Source organism: Sciurus vulgaris (genome assembly GCF_902686455.1).
Source record: "Sciurus vulgaris genome assembly, chromosome: 1".
Taxonomy (NCBI): Eukaryota; Metazoa; Chordata; class Mammalia; order Rodentia; family Sciuridae; genus Sciurus; species Sciurus vulgaris.
The window spans coordinates 77,642,935-77,656,472 of record NC_136461.1 but is presented as its reverse complement, the minus strand read 5'-3'; the positions used below and the strand labels follow the sequence as shown (position 1 = coordinate 77,656,472).

At 38.9% G+C, this 13,538-nt stretch overlaps 1 protein-coding gene across 7 annotated transcripts in view; it reads right to left on the bottom strand.

Annotated features, from left to right (window-relative positions):
* The window catches only part of LRRC8D (leucine rich repeat containing 8 VRAC subunit D), a 122,348-nt gene that overhangs the window by 45,168 nt on the left and 63,642 nt on the right, over positions 1 to 13,538 (bottom strand). The gene's annotated exons all lie outside the window — the stretch shown is intronic.

Sequence of the window (13,538 nt, the reverse complement as noted above, 5' to 3'; positions counted from 1 at the left end):
CTTTCTGCACTGGGGATATAGCTCAGTTGGTAGAGTGCTTGCCTAGCATGCACAAGGCCCTGGGTTCAATCCCCAGCACCACCTAAATAAATAAATAAATAAATAAATAAATCTTTCCTCCTTTAAGTTCAAAATTTCAGGTATTATGTCACAGAGATACAAAAGTTGACTAATTCGTTAATGTACATGTTATGTTTATTAGATAATGTATCTATAAATGACACTGGGATTATATTACATTAATACCACAGTATCCAATAATGCCCCAAACACTTGCCTGTTAGGAACTTTACACTATGTAAGATGTTCAAAACATATTTGCTGCCATAACTATTTTCTTCTCCAAAGAGCTGGGTATAATATTCTGGAGTTTGGGGCTCAGTCATTCTGTCCTAAGCCTTACAAATTATACACAGATGCACACTGAGCTTTAAGAAAACATGATGGAGATCACTAGAATCATAAAAGAATGAGATGTGATTATTCATTTTCTCAGAGCTCTTTTAAGACATCTAAAAATAATTTATCTTACAAAAGTTCAAGGTCTCAACAATTTTTCAGAAGCTCAAATGCTGTATAAAATATGTCATATATGAATAGAAACTTGTAGATATGAAGATATTTTAGTAATTTAAAGATTACATAAGTCAAATCTGTTCACACAGAAAATTGGAAACTAAAGATAAGTAAAAAGAGGAATGAATGCGTACATCTTTATATAAAACTTTTAACATTATGGTCCTTAGACAATACATGTACTACACAGAATAAAATTTTATCATGCACACATTTATACACAATTTTTGGAGCTTGCTTAGAACCAGCTTGAGTTGCCTTGAAATCAAGCAGATACATAGCTGAAAAATTTTCTAAGCTACTTGTTTGTTTACAATAATGGCTTGAAGAAAATATATCCCATCTGCCAGGTTTGTAAATACATAGGGATTTAAAACTCATGTCAAGTAAGAAAAACAAATTAAAATTCCATCTCACAGACTTCATAATACATTCTGTGAATAGAGTAGGCTTTTCCTTATCAGTAATACAAAAGTCTTACATGTGCTCCTAGTGTATTGTTATAAGAGTATGTAACAACTTTGTTCTCAAACATGTTCACTATAGTACCATACCCACTATTATTATTTACACAGCTCCCATCTGCCCTCAGATAAGCAAGTACAGAGGTCAGTTAACACCGGTCACTGCTGTCCCTGAAACCACATGCTCACTGCATGATGCGTGAGTAAGGTAGGAATGGGAAACCTTGGTCTGAAGGCAGATTTGGGTCCTGGGCTGACAATGAAAGAACATGAGCCTGTTGCAGAGAAATACAGCTTTTTCCTCTTATAATATTGTTCTTCCTGAACTTGCCAGAACTTCCCATACTACAGAAAGTTGATACCTTTTCTCAATCGTAAGATATAGAACACTTGTATCCTGAGAAAAGGAGACAAATATTTGAGTGACTACTTATATTGTCTTTATGAATACACTCATGCTCATATGCAAATAGTGGTAAATATATGTTATTTTTCTATAACCCATTTACCTAATACTAAGCTCATAATATCAAGTCTATATTGTATACAAAACTTTTCTTGGTTTTACTCTATTCTCAATTCATTTTTAGTCAATTTATGTCAACAGCCTTGATTATACCAATTACCTCTAAATCCAACGGAATGTGATCCCATCTGATTTACTAGGGGATTTAAACAGTAAGTCCCCTAGGAGAGTCTAAAGTGCTGTCCAAAAAAAATGTTTACCATAAGGACCATCAGAATTTCCTATGTTCTGAAATGTAACACACACAGATAAACAAGAATCACACTTTTACTATACATTCCAAACATCTGCCAAGCATTTCCTCTCAAACCCTCATGCTGATGCCAAGAAAGCTATGCACAGGGCCCACTCTGAGACAGTACAAAGTGAGAGATGCAAGGAGACATGAGCTGCTACAACAAATGACAAAGCCCAGGTGGCTTAACAAGCATTTATTTCTCATGGTTCTGTAGGCGAGAAGTCTGAGCTCATGAAGGCAGCATGGTTGAGTTCTGGGCAGAGCACTTTCCCACACTGCAGAGAATTGACCTCCGTTCTATCCTCAGACGGTGGACAAAGGGCAAAAGAGCTCTCTGAATTCCCTTTTTTGAGGGCAATAATCCCATTGTGAGGACAGATTCCTCATGACCTAATTATCAGCGAACAGCCCCAACTCCTAATACCATCATAACAGGGTTAGGATTTCAACATATGCATTTTGTTGGGGGACTTAAACGTACATTCCATAACAGGACCCCTTTGCTTTCAACATATATTGTTCCAATGAGAGTTATAAAGTAAGGATTTAGAACATTTAAATCCTAAATTGATTGGGCGGAAAAAGTTGTCAAAATCTCAAAACACCAATTATTTGCAAATACCAAAGCAGAACAATCCAAACTAATGAATAAATTACTCCAGATACACATGTAATGAAACTCTCATTTTCCACTACCCTCTTCTGAAAAAAAGACCAAGTCTGTAAAAGGTCTTAAGCTTGAAGATCAAGTGCACATCCCAAGACAGTGTTTTACACTAGATATTAAAGCTCCCAAATGATAACATGACCCATTACAGTACAGACAGGTTTTTTACTATGGAGTACCACTGTATCTAGGGAAAAGTTTACACTTGGAGAGACAGGAACGTTCTTAGAAACCCTTTTGAAGCTGTACTTTCCAGTATTTTGTTTTATTTTCAGATGAGACTTTATTCCTAGGGAAAGGTGCTACATCTCATCTTACAGTTCTGTCTACCTTCTCTTCTAGCTATCTCAGCAAACAAGGTAAAATTTTCAGCATTAAATTTCTTGTTTTCTAGAACAAAAACATTTAAGTATACCCATCAAGTACTCAGAAACGATAGCCATGTTTTGGCCCACTGGCCGCCCTTCTGTTATCTGGTGGGCCAGGATCACATGTGCCTTGACAACTCTGCCTTGCTTGTCCCTCTGCAGGACTGTGCTTCTTCAGATTTTCTCAGGGCTCCTGTCTTCTCATCATGCATGCCACAGATCCACTCTCACCTCTTCACTGACGCTTTCCTGACAGTCTCCACCCTAATTCACTGTCTTCAAGCATTTGTAATTACTTGAAATTATCTTGTTTATGATTTCTTTGCGTGTATCCATAAACCAGGACCTGGTCTATTTTGCTCACACTATAGTCTCAGTTCCTAGAACAGTGCCTGTCATATAGGTATTCAATAACTGTATGCTGAATGAATGAACAAATTAATCAGAAGTCAATGAGAGGTCATAATGAACATGTAATCACAAATGAATTTGTTTGATTGAACCTTATCTCTGCATGCTGTAGGCAAGAACACTAGAGACAATCTACATTGATTTCAGGAAAGTATTTAACGAAGTCTGAAATAATAACCTTATGAATTTGACAGAAAGAGCGATCTATTGACAGTTCTGTAGATTCCTTACAGGCTGAACGACTGTATCAAGAGTGCTGAACAATGGAGTAGGAGGGTGTCTCTGTGGACTTGGTCCCACCTGGCCCTACACTGTTATCAAACATTTGTGAGGTCAAAATTTTTAAACTGCACAAAGCCAAAAAGGATAGCAAATGGGTGGGAGAACAGAATCAGATATCATCAAAAAGACCTCTACAGGTTGAAAAGGCAGGCTGAAACAAACAAGGATATTTAATAAGAATCATTGAAGATTTGCATGTAATTTAAAACCCTAAGAGTAGAGATTGATGCCTGACTTACCAGCAGCAGCACCACCTGTGAAAAAGTCTAGTGTTATTATTGGAAACTTCCTGTGGGTCACCCACATAGCATGGCTACCAAAGAACGGCTGCAAGAATCTGAAACATGCTTTGGGAGGATGAACCAGAGTTTTAAATATTCTCAAAATAAATTTCATGTCTGATCTCATTAACAGTTTCTGAGCACTTCTGATGTGACAGGCATTACAGATAGGACAGGAGCTGAAGGCATAAGAGATCTAAGGTCCAGTGTGGGGGAAGGAACTTCATTACCACAGAGGGTAGGTAGGGAGGGCAATGGCAGAGGGGCAAACTGTAAGTTATGGGAGCAGAGTTGAACAATCCATGGAAGGGCTAAGGAAAGTTCTCCAGAAAAGATGATTTCTGAATCAGAAGATTTAACTCAGAGGGTGTGATGAAACTAAGTGAAATCAAGAGTTTAGTACATTACCACACAGAGCAAATCACAAGAACAATGTTGGGTACTACTATTATTATAATCAATATTGTTGCTGTAGTTATAGTAATTACTAAGAATGACTTCTTGCCAGCTCGTAGAGTAGAATTCCAACTAATATATGTAGAGGGAATGATAGAAAACCACTATGAAAAATAAACCACTAGGCAAATATTTTAGTAATAATCACTACAAGACAAGACTCATTGATGGATGCTAAAATTAATGGACAAAAGTATGATGAGAAACAAGACATCTGCATAGTCTCAAAGTATCTTTACACAAGATACTAATTAAAAGGGGGAAAAACACTGACACCACCCTGACCAAGAGATCAGTTAATATCCCCAGGGATAAGACACAGCAGCAACATCATGTACATCTTGGTATGATTAACTTGGAAGAGCATGTCATTTCTGCGGTATTCTTGCCAAGAATGCATAATCCCAATCAAACCATGAGAAAATACCAGAAAACCCAAACTAAGTGATGGTGAACAAAATAACCAGTGTGCTTCCAAAATCTTAATGTCATGGAAGACACCCCGAGGAGCTACCATAGAATGGAGGAGACTGTGGGATCCTGAACGGGATCCTGCAACAGAAAAAGGACATTGGTAGGAAAATTTGAGTAAAGCCTCTACATGAGTTAATAGTGCTGTATGAAAAGACTGATTTCCTGTCTTCTGTCATTACCCTTCAACATGTATGACCTTAGGGGAAGCCAGATGAAGGGTATTTGAGAACTCTATTATTTTTGTGACTTTTCCTTAAATCTAAAAAATATTTCAAAATAAAACATTACAATACTGGATATACCTGAGCCAGGAACCAGAGATTCTGACAGGAGATCAAGGGAAGGTGGAGAGGCTGACTCAGACCTAAATTTTAGTTACTGGGACTACCAGGCTAACCTATGTCAGGAAGAACACTGAACGGATGATAGAGTGTACAGAGCCCGGGGCTATAAATACCAAAAAATTGGCTCTAACTAGAAGAATGTAGTGAGAACTGCTCTGAGGAGAAGTGAACTGGTTCTCAGGGTATAGCCAAATGCGTTCTTGATGACTCAGCTCCAGTATCAAGAGCATTAATCAACACAGTTTTATAACATGGAGGCCCCAGGGCTCCTGGGTGTGGTGTACAGCCCTGTCCTGCAATTCTGCTTAATTCTTGGTGCTTTTTCTTAAAAAATAAATAAATAAACATCTTTAAAATACAGTTTTAGACTTACAGAAAATTGTGAGGCTACCACCCGGAGTTACAATTTATCCCATATCCCGTTTCCTGTTATTAATAAAATACACCAGTTCTGAGTTTCTTTTCCATGGGCTCCCTTTGTTCTTCCTACCCTAAAGTGAATGAATTTCCACTTCCATGAGGGTATTTGTAGCTTACTGCTCTACATGTAAGAGTGGTAAGAAGCTAAGAAAGAGGTACCTGCGTTTTATAACTGTGGGACCAACTCCATACAACTTGGGTCTCTGATATAATCAATTATAAAACACAAATAAAATCTGATAATTAATCAGAATTTTTCAAACAAAGAACAGACACTGAGCTCCCTACCTTAGAAATCTTCCTTTCTAATGGCAGGGTTCTGTAAAGGTGTACACAGGGCCCAGATATACTTTTTATACAGATTCGACAGAATGTAGGAAAAACAAACAAACAAACAACAACAACAAAAAAAAACAGTTCTCCTAAAATCTCCACCAGAATGGTAGCCAGGAGAATTTCAGTGTGGGTGGCATCTGGCCTACCAGCCAATGCCAGTGTTAGGAAGGGAAGGAGTCCCACAGTTGGTGGAGGCTATTCTGACGGCTCTCAACAGCTTTTGGAAGTGCCCATCCAACTGTTGTTCTATGACTCCTGGGCACGTTCCTTTGTGTAGGCTCCTGGATACCTTGGGCCTATCAACCAAGAAGTGGTTAATGGAATAAAAAAGACAATTTGTGAATTGCAAAATCATGTGCTTATATCCATTTGCTTCCTCAAGAATGTTAACAGTCTAAGAAAGTTAATTCTGCTTACAGAATTTCCCAAATTTTAGGTCACTAAAGAAAAAAACCTTCTCTGAGAAATATGCATACATTACATTTGTTCAGATCCTTATCTAAATGTAATTTGAATATATTATCAGTTTATGTAAATTTTGTTTCTATGGTATTTTGTTTGTTACTCTGTTTTGCTTTGTAGACTGCCATGTGCAATTAAAATCCCTGCTTCTATTAAAATTTTCAGATATTTTAAATGATTATAAACAGATAAAACAAAATAAATAAATAAAATAAAATACACCAGAACTGTACATTTGTTAAATGTATGAATCAGTATGAGAACAGTATGAAACTCTAAGGTCCATATTTTTCCACAGATTTCCTAATGCTCTGTTTCTGTTCCAGGATCCCATCCAGGATACTACACTACACTTACCAGTCATGCCTCCTCAGGCTTCTCTTCGTTTGGCAGTTCCTTAGATTTTTCTTGTTTTTGATGATCTTGACAGCTTTGAGGAGTATTGGTCAGGTATTTTTTAGCAGGACCCTCAGGTGGGATTTGTCTCATGTTTTTTTTTTTTTTTTTTCTTTTTCAGGATTAGCCTGAAATTATGGGGTTTTGGGGAGCAAGGTCTTAGAGGTAAAGTGCTATTCTTATCATGTCAAGGAGAAATATTAACATGACTTTTTGTTGTTGAATTTGTTCACCTGGCTGAGGTAGTACTTGTCAGGTTTCTTGCCCTTTCCATGCTCACAGGCTGGAGGGAAGGCACCAGACACAGTTCACTCTTAGGGAGTGGCAAGTTGTGATTCATCTCCTTGAGGGTGAAACACCCACATAAATCAGTTGGATTTTTTTCTACACAGCTTATTCTTCCTCATTTATTTACTTATTCAATCATTTATTTATACCAGTATGAATTAATAAATATTGCTTAATCTGGATTCTAGATCATTGCTAGTTTATTTTAGGGTCAGACTGTTTCAGTTCTAGCTATTGAGAGCTACTTCAGTTAGGTTCTGTATCACTTTGACAAACCTCCCTCACTGTGTTTTTTGAGCACTTCCTGTTTCCAGCAATGCAAGATACCCCAGGTTCATCTTACTTTTATGTTTATACTCTCTGTCCCAGTCTAGAATCCAGAATCAGTCATCTGCCAGGAATATGGGAAAATGGTTCTTTTACGGGAAAATGGTATTAGAAACCAAGATCTGGACACAAAAGGGACTTGTTACTACTAGGACACTGTTGGTTCTAAACCCTCCCTGTCAGCTGACAAGAGTAGAGAAATGTGTATAAGTGTGCTAACTCATGTACATACACACATCTGTATTTCTATATGTATCTATCAGTACTGATATCAAGTTAACCATGAACTCATACTGCTAACTCAAACTAATCCATCACATGTATCAATCCTCCCCTTCCTTATCTATAACCTGCCATTTCAAAGTGAGAAACCTGGCTCCCACTACCCATCATCCATTTACTTATTCATTCACTTCCAGTATATACATATAGCGGTTTCCCAATCATTAACCTGTAACCCAGGGAAACACCTTTATCAACTACAGTATAGTGCTTATATATAGTTCCTTTGCCTTTAGTTTGATAGTCTTCCCCCTTGTCTAAGAAATCTCTTTCCCTGTTGCTCCCTAATCTGTCATTAGTCATCAAACTAAATAAATGAGTTCTGTTAACATTACAAATATGCCGGCCTATGGGAAAGCCTCAAATGCCAAGCAACAGGGCTCTCTGACCTGTCCTACATTCTAAATCCAGGATACTATCGCAGGAAGAGTTTTGATTACACAAAGCTTAAGAGGACAGCAAATGGAACAGAAAGAGAATTAGCAAGAAAAACACCTTAAAAGATTGAAAAAAAGGTCAAAGTAACAATGGCTAGATTAGCAGGAATCAAATTAAGTAATTTGATTTTAAAAACTCAAGAGTAAAGACCAGGGTCAGAGGACTGGCTTAACAGCTGCTGCATCTCTGATACAGATTTTGTGTTTTCATAGATTTGGAGTTTGATGAGGCAAAGAGAGACTTGGTCACAAAAAGCATTACCAGGACAATGATCAGGATTAGAGAAAAGAGGGTCCCATACTTTTTTCACTTGTCAGATCATGCTTGTCCCTACAGGTTTAGTTCAGTTCTGGGCATCAAAGTCCTAACTGACATAAGGAGATGAGCCAGAGTTGTAAAGTGGCTGGAAAAATTAATTCAAAAGGAGTTAGTATATACTACTATTGTATAAGGCATTATAAAATGTGCTAGTACTCAGGAGTGATAATGATGAAAATAATAATTAAACTAGCTTATCATATCCAACCACTGCTCCAAGCACTTCACATGTATGTATTAATTTAATCAGGCAAATTACTTCTGAGTGATTCTCCCAGATACTAAGATTTCCAGATTCCTGCACATGTGAATAACGACTGTATTTAACAGGTTGTACCTAACCACTTATTTTTCCATATTTTACATGCTTTTTTCATAAGTTTTCTTCTTTTAAAAAGTAAAATTTAAATAACAAATCACCAAGTCAGGCATGGTGGGCCACGCTTGTAATTCCAGTGACTCAGGAGGCTGAGGCAGGAGGATTGTGAGTTCAAGACTAGACTTAGTAAATTTCTAGGCCCTAAACACCTTAGTGAGACCCTGTCTCAAAAGGAATGGGAATGCAGCTCAGTGGTAAAGCACCCCTGGGTTCTCCAGTATCAAATAATAATAATAATAATAATAAAATAAGAATAGCAGTATAATAATAAACCACCATGTTCATCATCACTCGGCATTTATTTCTAAAAAGTACTTTTTTAAAAAGAGACTTTTTGATTATAAAGATAGTAACACTCAACAAAGAAAATTTGCAGAATACAGACACAGAAGTAAAAGAAAACCTAAACAAATTACATAAAAGTTTTTGATTATTGTTAATTATTATGGTATCCCCCTTTTTGCTATGAATAAGTTTATGATTTTCATTTTATAATGAAAGCTGTACTGCATATGCATATATGTATTTGACCTGGCTAACCTGATATTCCCTATTATTAAATAGGCTGTTTAAGTTTCAATTTATGGGCTGTGAATATAACATGTTTTTAGATTAAAACCAAGGAAAATGCTTCCTGCCACTCCCACCCATTTCCATCACTTTTTACTGGGTCTTCTAAGGTTGCTAAAAAGATATCCTTGTCCTCATAAATGAATGCTCATCGAAAAAGAAAGGCAGTCTCTTAATTGCCACTGTGACAATGAGCACTTACCTGAGTAGATAAGGAGAAATTCTTCTGAGTGAGTTAAAGAGCTACCGAATCCTTCCATGACTTAGACTTCTAAGACACTTGGAGGAGAAAGGAAATCCTAAGTGTGACTTCCATCTTTGAGGCAATTATCAATTTTTGCCCCTGACAGTGCCTTTGAAGAAGAGCTACTCCCGGGTCTAAGGTAGTCCCTCCCTTCTCCAGAGGTCTGTGAACCGGCATGAAGAGAAATCTACCAACTGTCATGGAGGAGACACTGTACTCCAGAAAATGGAAGAGAGTTTAGAAGATTAATGAAATTTACCATGGATGATGTGCAAGAGGGGACAAATACTCCCCTTACTGCTCCTTCCTTTGCTCCATCTCTTAACATATCTTTGATGAGATGAAGGATAGAAGGAAAAATGTGTCAGTGAGGTAAAGTATCTCAATGTTATGGTTTCGATATGAGGTGTCATGTGTGAGACAGTGAGAGAAGGCTTTGAGGTGAAATGACTAGGTTATGAGAGGTTTAACCTCATCAGTGCATTAAGCCCCTGATAGGGAATAACTTGTTGGTAACTATGGTAGGTAGAGTGTGGTTGGAGGAGGTGGTTCCCTGGGGGATGTGCCTTTGGAGTTTATATTTTGTCCTTGTTGAGCCAAGTGTTCTCTCTGCTTCCTGGGTGCTATGGAGCCAGCTGCTTTCCTCAGCCACACTCTTCTGCCATGTTCAGCCTTACCTCAAGTACTTAGTCATGGAGCTGGCTGGCTGTGGACGGAGACCCCTGAAACCATGAGCCCCCATATAAACTCTTACTCTCTAAAATTGTTCTTGTCAGGTCTTTTAGTCATAGCAGTGAAAGAACTGACTAAAAGACTCAACAAACCAGAATAACTTTACATTTCGAAGATCAAACTAAATAGCATTTGTCTGTATGTCCAAGAAACATTTGGCTACACTTAAGAAAACTAATGTAAAGGAAACCTAGGGAGTGAATTTAAAATGACTTTTTGCCTATTCTTCCTCTACAGCCAGTGGTTTGGGGAAGGAGGTTCCTGGGAGGGACAGGCAGTGGGTCATTTTACAACACGGGGCTCTGCATGCCAGGTCCTCGCTCAGGCCTCAGAACAAGGTGCTTATTCCATTGAAGCAAACAGAGTTCAGGGAAGATAGTAAATACCAGCAATTGCAAAATAAGGATTCTCTAATAGGTATGGAAACACATTTCTTAGTACACACAAATAGGAAACTCACTGCCTCTTGTTCTTCCTAAACATTCTAACACAATAACATCTTCCTCCTTGCAGTTAAATACTCTGGCACTAACCTCACCAGGATGTACTGATGTCATTACAAAATTAACGTACCCCAACAGTGTCAGGAAACTAATCGTCAAGGCAGAAATAAAATGGAAGGCAGGGCTGGGGGTGCAGCTCAGTGGTAAAGCATTTGCCCAGCATGCTGAAGGCCGGAGATTCCATCCCAGCACCACAACAACTACTTAAAAAAAGAGGAAGGAAGAGGGGTTTCAAGATATGAGTTTCCCCACCATTCTTTAAAAGGAAGACATGTTTTGAGGCCCTCATGCTTCTTTCATAGACATACATACATGTATATTTTTAAATGTAGTCAATGCTATGTACCATGTATTTTAGACAGAAGAACAGCATGAGCAGGCTGGGGATGTAGCTCACTGGTAAAGTGCCTGCCTACCATGCATAAGGCGCTGGTTTCAATCCCTAGCATCACCATAAAATTAAAAATAAAATTAATAATAAAAGGAAAGAAAGAAAAAAATTAAATTTACTTTAAGAGCTGGGGATATGTAGCTTAGTGGTAGAGTTCTTGCCTAGCATGCATGAGGTACAGGGTTCAATCCTTAGTAACACTAACACACACACACACACACACACACCCCAGCTGAGCTCATTCTATGTTAAGATGTATGGTATGACTGAGGAAAGAATATGTACTGAGTAGTCCTAAGAAATAAAGTCAAAAGGAAAGATTTAGCCAGATTTCAGAGAATACCAAGATCCAAAAGGAGTCTGTTTTATTTAGTAGGCAACAGAGACAGTGCGGGCTCATAACATGGAAGAGAGTTTTAGAAAGCGAAGTCTCACCATGCTATATGAGATGGGGTGGGGGTGGGCAGAAATAGGAGAATGAGAGCCACGAGGGACTGTCTGGGAGGTGCTGCCATAATTAACTGGAGAGGAGGTCCAGCTGGTATTGGTGGGACTGAAGCAGAAAGAATAAATGTAACATTTTAAATGGAGCAATGTGGGTGGGAACTCTGATAGGCTGGGTGTGGAAACAGGCCCCGGATGCCAAGATTTAACAGTAAGTAAGCCAGGATCCAAATAAGTTCTTATCAGTTACTGTGCACTTCTCTGGTTTAGGCCCTGTCTGAGAAGTTTCATAAACCTAACTTCTTGTCATTGTCATGTCAATTCTGAGGGTAATTATCACTCTAGTTTATAAGAAGGAAGCTGGGACTCAGAGATCTTAAGCAGGCTGAAGGTCACCTTGCTGAAAACAGTGGGATGCAAGCTCATTTTATGGACCTCTGTGGCTCTTGCTCTTCCCTGCTTCCCCAGCATCAAGGCTTGCCGAAACAGAGCAGTCCGCTCTCCTCCAAAAATCACCCTGAAATAAGTGCACTCCCTGGGTGCCTGAGACTTGTTCCTGCTTTCATTAGATTATTAATATCACAAGATTTCTGATATTTGGACGTGAATATATATGGCATTTAGGAGCTCTAAAGTGCTGAACAGATGTTAGGTATTATTTTTATTATTGGGTGGGCGTTTTCCTTCAGTGACTAATGTCAGGAAATAGAAAGGGCCCCATCGCACAGTCTACCTCGTCTACAGCCCACCCTAAAGATGAACTTATTAAGGCTTACTGTGAGATCATTTGCCTTTACACCAAGATGTATAGAACAAATGAAGAATCTGTGTTCACGCTTTGGGATTCTTGCAGAAAGGCCCATCTGCAATTTTAGGTACAGGCTGTAGCACGACAGATGCTATTCAAACACCGTGCCCTACTTTCCTCAGCAGTGAGAAAGGAAAAGAAAAAAAAAAAAAAAAGGTTAACATGAAACTCTCAACTAGCTGACTTGTTTTTCTGTAAACCTTACCTACAAAGAAGCAGCAATAATAAGTAAGCAAGAAATGGACGGCGGGTCCACCCTCTGCAAGGACCCCATGCCCTCCCTGAGCTGGATGCTGGCAGTGGATGGTTGTCTGGGCTTTCAGGAAGTACCCAGCATTTCCAAAGTCCCTGTGTCTCCAATGACATTCACAGGCTGCTAGTGATGAAAAGGATCTGAAGGATTATTTCAGTAATGAGGTAATTAAGGTCCCAAGAGATGAACAGTTCTGTATTTTCTGCCCAACTATCAATATTCCAGTTATAACACTTGTACTCCATGTTAGATGCTGTGGAACACACAAGGGGTCTGCCATTAGTTTCTTCTGGGGTTTCTTGTCCTAATCTCCACCCAGCAGAAACACCATGATGAGGTGTTTAACAGTGGCCTCAAAGGCCCAGAGTCAAGGGCTTGGGTCAGGTCCTTCAGGTCATCTCTCTCTAGCAGGGACTTCGCAGAGAGTATACCACACTTCCTCTTCTTTAATCATCTCAGAGTGACCTTGCACTATCAGAAAAGTCCAGTGGTCTCTTCTCTTTACCTCCATTCCTGTTTCAACTTCTCCCATTCTAAAAAATGAAGCCCTGTTTTGATTCTACAACCTCTCAGATCTGCCCACCACATTCCAGCCACAGCAGCTTCAGAAAGCACCCGCCAACAGCCCTTTAAAAACTCCACTACTTTGAAAATAAAAGTCTAAACTCACTTCACCAGCAAAGTGCTACCCAATACCTGTCCTCATCCCTTCTCCTCATTTCCCTCCATTTCTCCATTTTGCTCTATGCAGAGTCCTCTGCTGCTTCCTGGGTTTTATGAGTGGCTGCTTTGTGCCACTTCTGGTGTGTGGCATGCCTCCTCCTCTCTTCTTATGGAAGAGACTGCCCCCTGTTTTCCCA